This window comes from Malania oleifera, chromosome 7 (assembly GCF_029873635.1).
Source record: "Malania oleifera isolate guangnan ecotype guangnan chromosome 7, ASM2987363v1, whole genome shotgun sequence".
In the NCBI taxonomy this organism is placed as follows: domain Eukaryota; kingdom Viridiplantae; phylum Streptophyta; class Magnoliopsida; order Santalales; family Ximeniaceae; genus Malania; species Malania oleifera.
The window spans coordinates 57,129,894-57,142,795 of record NC_080423.1 but is presented as its reverse complement, the minus strand read 5'-3'; positions in this window follow the sequence as shown (position 1 = coordinate 57,142,795).

Sequence of the window (12,902 nt, the reverse complement as noted above, 5' to 3'; positions counted from 1 at the left end):
GTAACTTTCTCGTCAAACCAGCCTCCTCAACCCAGAATACTGGGGAGATTGCAATCTCTCCATAGACACGGTTTGATGGAATCCACATACTATCTAAGATATGTGCTTGCACTCTGATCTGAAAATAGCAACGGTACCGTGCTCTACTAACTGAACATAACTTGATTCATCAGGGTCTGATACTGTATATACTATTTCTATAAATATCCTACTGTTTTCATCATGATTCCAAAATAACCATAACATTATAATTCTGATCTGAAAATATTATAATATCTGACTAAAATAACTGTAATATTTAACTGTAATAGCAAATGTATAAAAAGTGAGGATGATATTGTCTTGGTTAAGGACGAAGATATTAAAGAAAGATGGAGAAGTTACTTTAGTAAGTTGTTTAATGAAAACCAAATAGAAGGCTTAAATTTAGAATTGTCAAATGAGGAAAATACTAAAAATATAAGATTTATTCGAAAAATTAGAGTTAACGAAGTTAAGTTTGCACTAAAAAAGATGAAAAATGGGAAAGCTATGGGACCAGATAACATCCCAATTGAAGTTTGGAAATGCTTGGGTGCTAACGGAATTATATGGTTAACTAATTTATTTAATACAATTGTAAAAACTAAGAAAATGCCAGATGAATGGAGGAAAAGCACTTTAATACCTATATACAAAAATAAAAGAGATATTCAAAATTGTAATAACTATCGTGGAATTAAACTTATGAGTCATACGATGAAACTATGGGAAAGAGTAGTTGAACAAAGATTAAGGTTAGAAACGAAGATCTCAGAAAATCAATTTGGTTTTATGCCTGGGAGATCTACCACAGAAGCTATTTATCTTTTAAGAAGATTAATGGAAAAGTTTAGGGAAAAGAAGAGGGACTTGCATATGATATTTATTGACCTTGAGAAAGCATATGATAGGATACCTAGGGAAGTTTTATGGTGGGTTTTAGAAAAAAGGGTGTATGTTGTAGGTATACCGATGTCATTAAGGATATGTACGATGGAGTAATGACTAGTGTAAAGACTATAGATGGAGAAACTAGAGAATTTCCAATTACCATAGGTGTACATCAAGGATCTGCTTTGAGTCCTTATCTTTTTGCTTTAGTGATGGACCAATTGACTAAGAGTATTCAAAAGGATGTTCCATGGTGTATGTTGTTTGCAGATGATATTGTATTAATTGATGAAACTAGGGATGGAGTAGAGGCTGAGTTAGAATTATGGAGAGAAGCTTTGGAATCCAGAGGCTTTAAGATAAGTAGAAATAAAACAGAATATATGAAATGTAATTTTAGTAATGGTAGGAGGAATATTGGAGACAAAGTTAAACTTGATGATGAAGAAATAAATAGTACTTGTAGATTTCGATACCTTGGATCTATTATGCAAGCTGAAGGAGAAATTGAAGATGATGTAATGCATAGAGTTAAAGTAGGTTGGGTAAAATGGAGAAGTTCTTCAAGTGTTCTATGTGATCGTAGAATACCCTTAAAATTGAAAGGGAAGTTTTATAGGACATCTATAAGACCAGCTATGCTATATGGATCAGAATGTTGGGCGACGAAGAAATATAATATCCAAAAAGTAAAAGTTGCCGAGATGAGGATGCTTAGATGGATGAGTGGTATAACATTAAAAGATAAATTAAGGAATGAACATATTCGTGGTAAGTTAGGTGTAGCTCCTATAGAAGATAAGATAAGGGAAGGACGACTCAGATGGTATAGACACTTGCAACGTAGGCCTTATAGTACACCTGTGAGGAAGAGTGACTTAGTTACTGTGGGGGGCAGTAGAAGGGGTAGGGGTAGACCTAAAATAACTTGGGAGGAGATAGTGAGTAAGGATTTAATGTCTTTGAATCTATCAAAAGAAATGGTCCATGATCACATAAATTGGCGGAAAATGATTCATATAGCCGACCCCACTTAGTGGGACTAAGGCTTGGTTTTGTTGTTGTTGTTGTTGTAGCTGACTGTCATATCTAACTAAATAATTTGTAATGTCTGAGTGTTATGGTTTTAGAAAGTATGACATTCTGTAATTACTGTAAAATACTAGTTTGTATAATATCTGTAAAATATCTGTCTAGTAAACATATCTATCTATATATGCACTGTAAATCATTATATTCTGAAAAACTATATAAATTCTGTACTAATCAAATATCTACTCAGACCACACAATTAATAAAACTCATGTTCTGAAATCTGTAAAACTATATAACTTATATCTTGTACCTTAATTAAAAAATACTATAATTTACAAATAATATTTCTGAATTTACTAGCATAGCATATTTCCCTTACCTAATTGGCTGGGAGGCTTGCCTCCAACTTTATCCTTACGCTCACGACGTACTATCCCCAAAATCCTAAAATAATACATATATACATATTTCCAATAAATCAACCATATTTCCCCAAACCTACATACTCGTAAATTTTCTGAATTATAATTTACCTAGGCTCCTAAAAATATCCACTGGGTCCTCAGCCCACGCTTGCAGGGTCCCAAAAAACACCCTAGCCTTGAAATCATAGCATCTAAATTTTATTCCACAAAACTCCAGTATATTCCCATATAACTTAAAATCTAAACTCAAATAAGTTTGATACAACTGAAAATACCCACATATTCAACTTACCCAAATTTTGGGATGGTGCCCAAGTTGGCCAAACCAAACTTTTACTCTAGAAAACTTGTAGAGAATCTCCCTAGGATCAACGTGGTGACTTCGGATCATCGAAACGGGGAGATACGGAGTGATAAATGTAGAGAGAAGTGAGAGGAACCAAGCAGGAGAGAGAGATAAATGAAAAAAAAAATTTCTCTCACTAAATCCCGATTTTCTGCTTTTTATAGACCTTTTGCCACATGGCCTCGTCGACGAGCTACATCACCTTGTCGACGAGTTCAAGAAGGAAGTTCATCGACGAGCAGCTAACCCTCGTCAACGAGTTTCAGGCCCCAAAAATAGCCCCTTGGTAAATTCTCGTCGACGAGACACGCGTCCACGTTGACGAACCCAAGAAGACTGTTCGTCGACAAAGCCCTTCTACGTTCCCCTTTAAAATTATTTTTCCCTCTCTTTTTTTATTATTTAATTCCCATAATTATCTGGGTTACTACATTCTCTCCTCATAAAATTTCATCCTCAAAATTTGTTATCTATATTGAACACCATCCATTAAGGAAAATAGGCTACTTATTTTATTACTTACCCTCATTTATGGCGGAGGAATATCGTGGTTACATTCAGGATTCTGGGAGATTACAAATATACTCATAAAAGAAAATTCTCCTAAATCCAAAATATTACGTACCCTATAATCTAAAATACAACTATACATTCATCATTTTCTACTAATTAAAATAAAACTACTGTTATTTGAACTATACTAACTATTATCGTATCCCACTAAATAGGTGTGGGTATTTCTATCTGATTTTCTCTTCAAGCTCCCACGAAGCTTCTCTATGGCATGATTCCTCCATAGGACTTTTATTAACTAAATTTTCTTAGTACGCAATTCCTGTTCTTTCCTGTCTAAGATCTGCACTGGTGCTTCCTCATATGCCAGTGAATCCCTGATCTCTATCTCTGCATAGCTGATCATGTAGGAAGGGTCTGGGACGTATTTCCTCAACATAGAAACATGAAATACATCGTGTATTCTAGATAGAGCTGGTGGTAAAGTTAGCCTGTAGGCAACTAATCCCACTCTCTCAAATATCTCAAATGGGCCAATGTACCTAGGGCTTAGCTTACCCTTCTTTCCAAATCTTATAACTCCTTTCAGTGGAGCTACCCTAAAAAATACCTGATCTCCTACGTCAAACTCTAACCCTCAGTGGCAAGTATCTGCATACCTTTTCTTCTGACTCTGAGTTTGTAACGTCCCTCAATTCCTTAATATAAAATGTCACATAATAGATCAAATGGTCAACCCGAACCCGTGGGTAGCGGGGACACCTGTTAAGCACAGCGGAAAACCTAGCAACAGTAAACATAAAATCTCAAACATCCAATCATAAAACATAATACCAGAGCATTCTATACATCAATATACCGTTTGTATGTACAATTTCCAAAAAGTCAAAATAACACTAGGACTATACAACAAAAATCTCCTGGTCCTAGTTCAATGCTTACCCTTCTAGTAGGGAAGCTCCAATCACTCAATGGCGGCTCTAGCCCGTCGGTCTCACTGGATTTCCTGAAAATTATTTAATGTTCGGGGGTGAGACACTTCTCAGTAAGGGAAAATAAACTAAATACAGTTGTGTGGCAACATGAATATTTAAGGTACATGTACGTATACATATGCAATACATTTCATAATTCTGTAAACATCCATCATATCGTACTGGATAAACATATATTTTCACATCTGTTAATAAATCATAACATACATAAAATCATCTGTTATAACCATAGTACTGAAAACAAACTCAGGATGAATAGCTAGCCGGTGTCATGTATTACCCCCCATGACGGGTTGTGCAGCCTGAAGGCAGGACCCGACAATGGCTGGCTGACCACTGCCGAATCAAATATGTCTGTAAGTACGATGAGCCCACCACACCGTGGTCCGGACTGCCAGGTGGACGTCCACACTCTACTGAAAGTCACATCGACTATCCATCTCTCATCCCCTCATGGGATGGTTAGCACTAATCTGACGTAGATATCTGATTTACACATATAGCTACGGTACTGAGCTCCTGAACTGAACTAAACTAACATCCTGGTGGTAATAACATATAATACATGATCATATATATAACATCATTACGGTCTCGTGTCGAAAATATATTAATTACGGCCTCGTGCCGAAAACATAAATACATGGCCTCGCGCCAATAACATAAATACGGCCTCGTGCCGATAACATAAATATATGGCCTCGCGCCAAAATTGTTTCAGGTATATATATTCTAAAAATACATCATTTATCATATAATCATCAAAACCATCACAACATAATTCATCTTTTCATAATACCTGAAAAACATGTTTTGTTCGTAAAATTTTTCAAATCATAATACATTTCACGTAAAACAATATTCATGCCACACATGTGCTGTAGAAAAAAACCATACTTCATATTCTAAAATCGTGAATTCCTTACACTTGATACATACATAAACATTTTAATCATCATAGCAGTATTTTCCCAATCGTACATTTCATTCGTAATACACAATATAACATATGCTTTTCTGAAAATAAATTTACTCATAATCAATAATAATTTGTATGAAAAATTACTGCTTTAGTTTATTCCCTTACTTGGCTACTGAGAAATTCGTTAGGACCCAAAATTTCACACCCTTGGCGCCCGAAATTTAACTCCTGCAATTTACATTTTCCTCAGATTAATTAATCTATTTCTCCAAAATAATACTCATCTAGCCTTCCCTAAGTTCCATATACCTCAAATTAATATTTAAACTATTATTTAACATCCCCACTTAATTTTCCAAATTTTGCCTGCTGGTTCCAAAATTACACTCGCGGCACTTACCCGGACCCTAAATTCCAGAAATCCTACTTCAGTCCCAGATGCTTAATATTTGAGCATTTCTAAATTAATGCTAATTAATTAAAAATAAGCCCCTTAATAACCCTCGTACCCCAAATTTGGGGTTTCGGTCCGACACCCCCCACGAGAATTCCGTCCCACTAGACTTGTAGAGAATCATCTCTAGATTCTCGTGGTGGTGTCCGTTCGTCAATTGGACTTATATTTTGCAAGAAATTAAAGAAAAAGGGAAAAATGGCTTACCCCAAGGAATACACCTACGCCGCTCCTACCATCAATCCGCTCTGGTAGAAATGACGGCAGCGACGAATGGAGTCCAGTGGTATCTTCGGATTTTCGATCGGGCAAAAATCCGTCACGAAATCGAGGAGAGAGGGAGAGAGAACGTGGAGAGAGAGAGAGAGAGAGAGAGTTGCAGAGAATAAATAAAAGAAAAGAAAAGAAAAGAAAAGAAAGAAGAAGAAGAAGAAGATAGGAAGAGGTGGGGTGGGGGCGGCTCCTTTCAATTTAAACAATCCTTCCTGAAGGATTCAGATCCTTCAGGAAGGTATATAATAATAATAATAATAATAATAATAATAATAATAATAATAATAAATATATATTTAATTAATATTAATAATAATATATTTTATTAAAAAAATAAAAATAAATTTTAATTAATTTTTTTTTCGTTTTCTTTTAAATCCGATTAATTAATTATTATTATTATTTTTTGGTTGGAAATCAATCCACTAATCTTTTATATCTCTTTTTAGGGGTTTTTATAGAGCTGCACTAATTTTGTCTTTAATTAGTTGAATTTCATCGTATGCCTGTTATACCAATTCTAGTCCTAGAAGTCACCTCTCACCCACTTCATCCAAGTACAGTGGAGAACAGCACCTCCTACCATATAACACCTCGTATGGTGTCATACCAATGCTAACCTGATAGCTATTATTGTATGCAAACTCAATCAGCGACCAATACTGGGTCCAGTTTGCCCCAAAATCCAACACACAAGCTCGCAGCATATCTTCAAGTATCCGAATTGTTCTCTCTGTCTGACCATCTATATGAGGATGAAAAGTTGTTCTGAATGCTAACTGAGACACCAAATTCTTCTGCAAGCTCTTCCAAAACCGTGATATAAAGTGTGGATCATGGTTAGAGACTCTAGACACTAGCACTCCATGGGGTCGAACATTCTTCTGAATATAAATCTCTGCCAATCTGCTCATAGGGTAGTTAACTTTAATAGGTATAAATGAGCTGTCTTCTGTAGCCGATGAACAACTACCCAGATGGTATTCTAACCATGCAATGCTAGTAGTAGCTCGGTGACGAAGTCCATGGATATGTGGTCCTACTTCTACTCAGGGATAAAAAGTGGTTGTAACTGCCCTATCGGCCTCAGGTGCTCAGCCTTAACTTGCTAGCACGTCAAGCACTACTGCACAAATTCGACAATCTCCCTCTTCATCCCACTCGCCCAGAAATACTTTCACAGATCCCTATACATTTTATTACTTCTAGGATGAACCATGTATAGAGATCTGTGAGCCTCCTTTAGAATTGTTCTCCTAATATCATCATCTGCGGGCACACACAATTTAGTGCAAAACCTCATAACTTCGTTATCAGAGATATTAAAGTCCTCTCTCTGACTATCCTATACTCTGACTATTACCCCTGCTAATTTTATGTCATCTCCCTGAGCGACTTTAATCGTTTCATATAGCGTAGGATGCACAACTAGGCTGGCAATAAATGCCTGAGGATTACTCTCTACCAACTCTACACCAAGTCTCTCCAGATCCATTAGGATCGGATGCTGAACCTCTATAGCTACCAGTGCTGGTCCCACTAATTTCCTGCTCAGAGTATCTACTATCACATTTTCTTTCCCTGAGTGGCAACTAATAATGTAGTCATAATCTTTAATGAGTTCCAGCCACCTTCTTTGCCTCATATTCAGCTTTTTCTGGGTAAAGAAATACTTCAAATTTTATGGTCTGTGAAGATTTCGCATTTCCCTCCATATAAATAATGTTTCCAGATTTTCAATACATACACCACTGCGACTAACTCTAGGTTGTGCACAAGGTAATTCTTTTCATATTCTTTAAGCTGTCTAGATGTTTAGGCAATGACTCTTCCATGTTGCATTAACACACATCCAAGACCCTTAAAAGATGCATCACTGTATATTACAAATCCATCCTCCCTTGATGGAATAGCCAGTATTGGTGTTGAAACCAACTGCCGCTTTAACTCCTAGAAGCTTTGCTTATAATCATCGATCCAATCAAACTTCATATTTTTCCTCGTGAGTCGTTTTAGTGGATCTGATAATCTGGAGAAACCATCTACGAAGAGTCAGTAGTAGCCTGCCAAACCCAAAAAACTCCTGACCTCCTGGACATTTCCTAGCCTTACCCAACTCGCCACTACCTCTATCTTACTTGGGTCAACTGATATACCGTCCTCGGAGATCACATGCCCGAGGAAACTAACCCGCCTTAACTAGAATTCACATTTCTTGAATTTTGCGTACAACTTTCTTTCTCTCAATATCTGTAACACTTTTCTCAGATGATGCTCGCGCTCCTCAAAACTTCTTGAGTAGACTAGTATATCATCAATGAAAACCACAACAAACTGGTCCAAGTATTGATGGAACACCCGATTTATTAAATTCATAAATACTGCTGGTGCATTAGTCAACCCAAAAGGCATCATTAAAAATTCATAATGCCCATATCTGGTTCGGAATGCTATTTTTGAAATGTTCTCTACTCTAACTTTTACCTAATGATAGCCCGACCGCAGGTCAATTTTAGAGTAGACCTGGGTCCCCTGGAGCTAATCAAATAAGTTGTCAATTCTGGGAAGAGGATATCTATTCTTGACCATCAATTTGTTTATCTCCCTATAATCTATGCACACCCTCATGATCCCATTTTTCTTTTTCACAAACAGGACTGGGCCCCCCCATGGTGACACACTGGGTTTGATAAATCCTTTATCAAGTAACTTCTGCAACTGATCTTTCAATTCCTTCAATTCGGCTAGAGTCATACAGTATGGTGCTTTAGATAGCAGTGCCGACCCTGATAGTAGATCCACGGTAAATTCAATCTCTTGGTTTGGTGGTAAGCCAAGCAATTCTTCTGAAAAAATATTTGGAAATTCTTTGACTACTGAAATATCAGCCTGCTTTAGTTCTTCTTTTGGTAATTCCTTTATGTAGGCAACATACCCCTGGCAACCACCCTGTAGCAATTTCCTCACCTGAATAGCTGACACTAGCTGTGGTAAGGCATGCACACATGAACCCACAAATTTGTATTCTTGCTCACCCGAGGGTCTAAAAATCACTTCTTTTTTATGGCAATCTATGCTGGCGTGATTAGCTGTCAGCCAATCCATACCCATTATTACATCAAATCCCTGCATATCTAGTACCACGAGATCAGCTAGTAGTACTTTCTCCTGAATGCTTACTGGAAAGTTCTGAAGTACCTTCCTACACCTTACCATAGATCCCATCAACGTGACTACAGATAACTTAACATCTAATAACTGTGCCTCTACCCCAGTTACTTTAACATACCTCACTGATATAAAGGAATGGGTGACACCTGTGCAAAACAAAACAATAACTTTATATAATAATATAGTAAGTGTACCTGTGACAACGTCTTCAACAGTTTCAGCGTCTCCCGGCGTCAATGCATAGACCCTCGCCGGCGCATTATTCCTCTCTTGGCCTCCACGAGGTGCCTGATGACCACCTCGGTTCGGTCTGGGAGCTGGTGCATGAATCGGTTGTCCCTGACATGATCGAGCTCTATGGTCGAGCCTTCCAAATTGGTAGCAGATATTCTCCCCCAGCCAACCCTCACCTGGACGTCTCCATCCACATCTGGGGAAGGTGGGATAAGAATGCCCACCCTGAAATCCACTATGCTTTATCGTCTACCTCTGACTCCCACCGAATCTACCTCCTCTCCAAGGGCTTCGCCTGGAACCTACCAAAAAACTCAAAGGTGCAGCCCTCTTCTTCTAGCTCTGTATCTCAGTCTCTCTTGGCAAACCCTCCTCTGCTATTATGGCTATGTCAACTAGCTCTGAGAAATCCTGTATCCCCAGTACTACCACCTGTCTATAAATGACTCGCTTCAAATTCCTCTCGAACATCCTGGCCTTCTTAGCATCATTTGGAATAATATAAGGGCATAAACGCGACAACTCGATGAATTTCGCCGCGTACTGCTGAACTTTCTTAGCATCTATCTGAGAGCTTGTTCTACTTGTCTAACTGGATCACCTAAAAAATGTTAAACCACTGGGATGAGACAATGCTCAGTAAGAGGAAATAAGCTATTACTAGTGTGTGACAACTGAGTTTCATAAATATTATATTGACAATATCTGAAACTGTAAAAGTTGGTAAATCAATATACAATATAACTTGCATTTATCATATTTTAAAGTATAACTGTAATATTTGAGTTTTCTACTTTTTCATACTTCTAGTATCATACTATATTGCTGATATTCTATAAAATCTGTATACATATACATAACTGAAATTTTTACCCTAGAAAACTATACGTTATGATTTAACCCCTCATGACAGGGTTGTGCGGCCCGTAGGCGGGACTTAATCCTGGTTGGCCTACCAGATAAGTCAACTGTACTCTACCAATCCTCAATCTAGCCAAACTGCAACCTCTCTTAGGCTTGAAACTGGTAACTACTTCATCAAACCGGCCTCCTCAACCCAGAATATTGGGGAGACTGCAACTCTCCATAGACACGGTTTGATGGAATCCACATGCTATCTGAGATATGTAGTTGCAATCTGATCTAAAAATAGCAACAGTACCGTACTCTGCTAACTGAACATAACTTGATTCATCAGGATCTAATACTATACATACTATTTCTATAAATATCCTACGGTTTTCATCATGATTCCAAAATAACCATAACATTATAAATCTGATCTAAAAATATTATAATATCTTACTAAAATAACTGTAATATCTGACTGTAATAAATGATTGTCATATCTGACTAAATAATCTGTAATGTCTGAGTGTTATGGTTTTGGAAAGCATGGCATTATGTAATTACTATAAAATACTACTTTATATAATATTTGTAAAATATATGTCTAGTAAACATATCTATCTATATATGCACTGTAAATCATGATATTATGAAAATATATATAAATTTTGACTAATTAAATATCTACTCAGACCACACATTTAACAAAACTCATATTCTGAAATCTGTAAAACTGTATAACTTGTATCTTGTACCTTAATAAACAAATACTATAATTTACAAATAATATTTCTGAATTTACTAACATAGCATATTTCCCTTACTTAATTGGCTGGGAGACTTGCCTCCAACTTTATCCTTACGCTCACGGCGTACTATCCCCAAAATTTTGAAATAATATATACATATATACATATATATATATATATATATATACATATTTCCAATAAATCAATAATATTTCCCTGAACCTACATACTTGTAAATTTTCTGAATTATAATTTACTTGGGCTCTTGAAAATATTCACTAGGTCCTCAGCCCATGCCTACAAGGTCCCAAAAAACACCCTAGTTCTGAAATCATAACATCCAAATTTTATTCCACAAAATTCCAGTACATTCCCATATAACTTAAAATCTAAACTCAAATAAGCTTGATACAACTGAAAATACCCAAATGTTCAATTTACCCAAATTTTGGGATGGTGCCCAAGTTTGCCAAACCAACAATTTACTCTAGCAGACTTATAGAGAATCTCCCCAAGATCAACGTGGCGACTTCGGATAGTCGAAACGGGGAGAGACGAAGCGAGAAATTTAGAGAGAAGTGAGAGGAACTGAGTAGAAGAGAGACAGAGAAATGAAGAAAATAATTTTCTCTCGCTGAATCCTGATTTTCTGCTATTTATAGACCTTTTGCCACGTGGCCTCCTCAACGAGCCACGTCACCTCATCAACGAGTTTAAGAAGGAAGTTCGTCAACGAGCACCTAACCCTCGTCGACGAGTTTTAGGCCTCGAAAATGGCCCCTTGGTAAATTCTCGTCAAGGAGACACGCGTCCACGTCGCCGGACCCAAGAAGGCTGTACGTCGATGAACGCTCCACGTTCGTCGACGAGGCCCTGCTGCGTCCCCTTTTAAAATTCTTTTTCCTTCTCTTTCTTTATTATTTAATTCCCATAATTATTTGGGTTACTACAAACCATGCATATTCTTAAAACCAGAAATAAAAAACCTCAATGCAAAACCATTAATCCTGTTGGGGATGTGACTCATATTCAGAGCGGATCACATGTACCGAAGAAGGCTATGTCACTGCAAAAAAAAAAAAACCTAGTTTTTAGTGACGAAAGTATTAGTGACAGATTCAATTTCATCACTAAAAGTGGGTATTAGTGACGATATTTAGGAACCGTCACTAATAGTGTGGGCATTAATGACGGTTTTAAAACTTTCACTAATAATTTCGTCACTAAAAAATTGATTTTCCCGTTCAAACTATCACAGTAAACCATTTTTCGCGCAGGAATTATCTCGGAAAAATATTAGCGACAATCCTTGAGGTATTAGTGACGAATTGAATTCGTCACTAAAAGTCTCTTATTAGTGACGATTAAGTAAATGTCATTACTATTATTGTATCAATAAATAAAAATAATTTATTTAACACTATTAGTGACGGTTTAGAGAATTTGTCACTAATAGTCTATTAGTAGTGATGATTTTTTAAACCATCACTAATTATTTTTTATATAAAAAAATATATAAAAAATTTATTTAATAGTATTAGTGACGGTTTTGAAAATTCATCACTAATAATAGGGTATTAGTGACGATTTTTTTAAACAGTCACTAATAGTTTTTTATATAAAAAATATGAAAATAATTTATTTAATAGTATTAGTGACGGTTTTGAAAATTCGTCATTAATAAAAGGGTAAACCGTCACTAATAGTTTTTTATATAAAAAATATGAAAATAATATACTTAACAATATTAGTGACGAGTTTGAAAATTCGTCACTAATAATAGGGTATTAGTGACGGTTTAAAAACCATCACTAATAGTTTTTTATACAAAAAAAAATAAAAATTATTTATTTAATAGTATTAGTGACGATTATGAAAATTCGTCACTAATAATAAGGTATTAGTGATGATTTTGAAAATTTATTACTAATAGTGTTTTGATTTAAAAAAATATAAGAATAATTTATTTAAGAATATTAGTAACGTTTTAAAAAATTTGTCACTAATAATAGGTTATTAGTGAC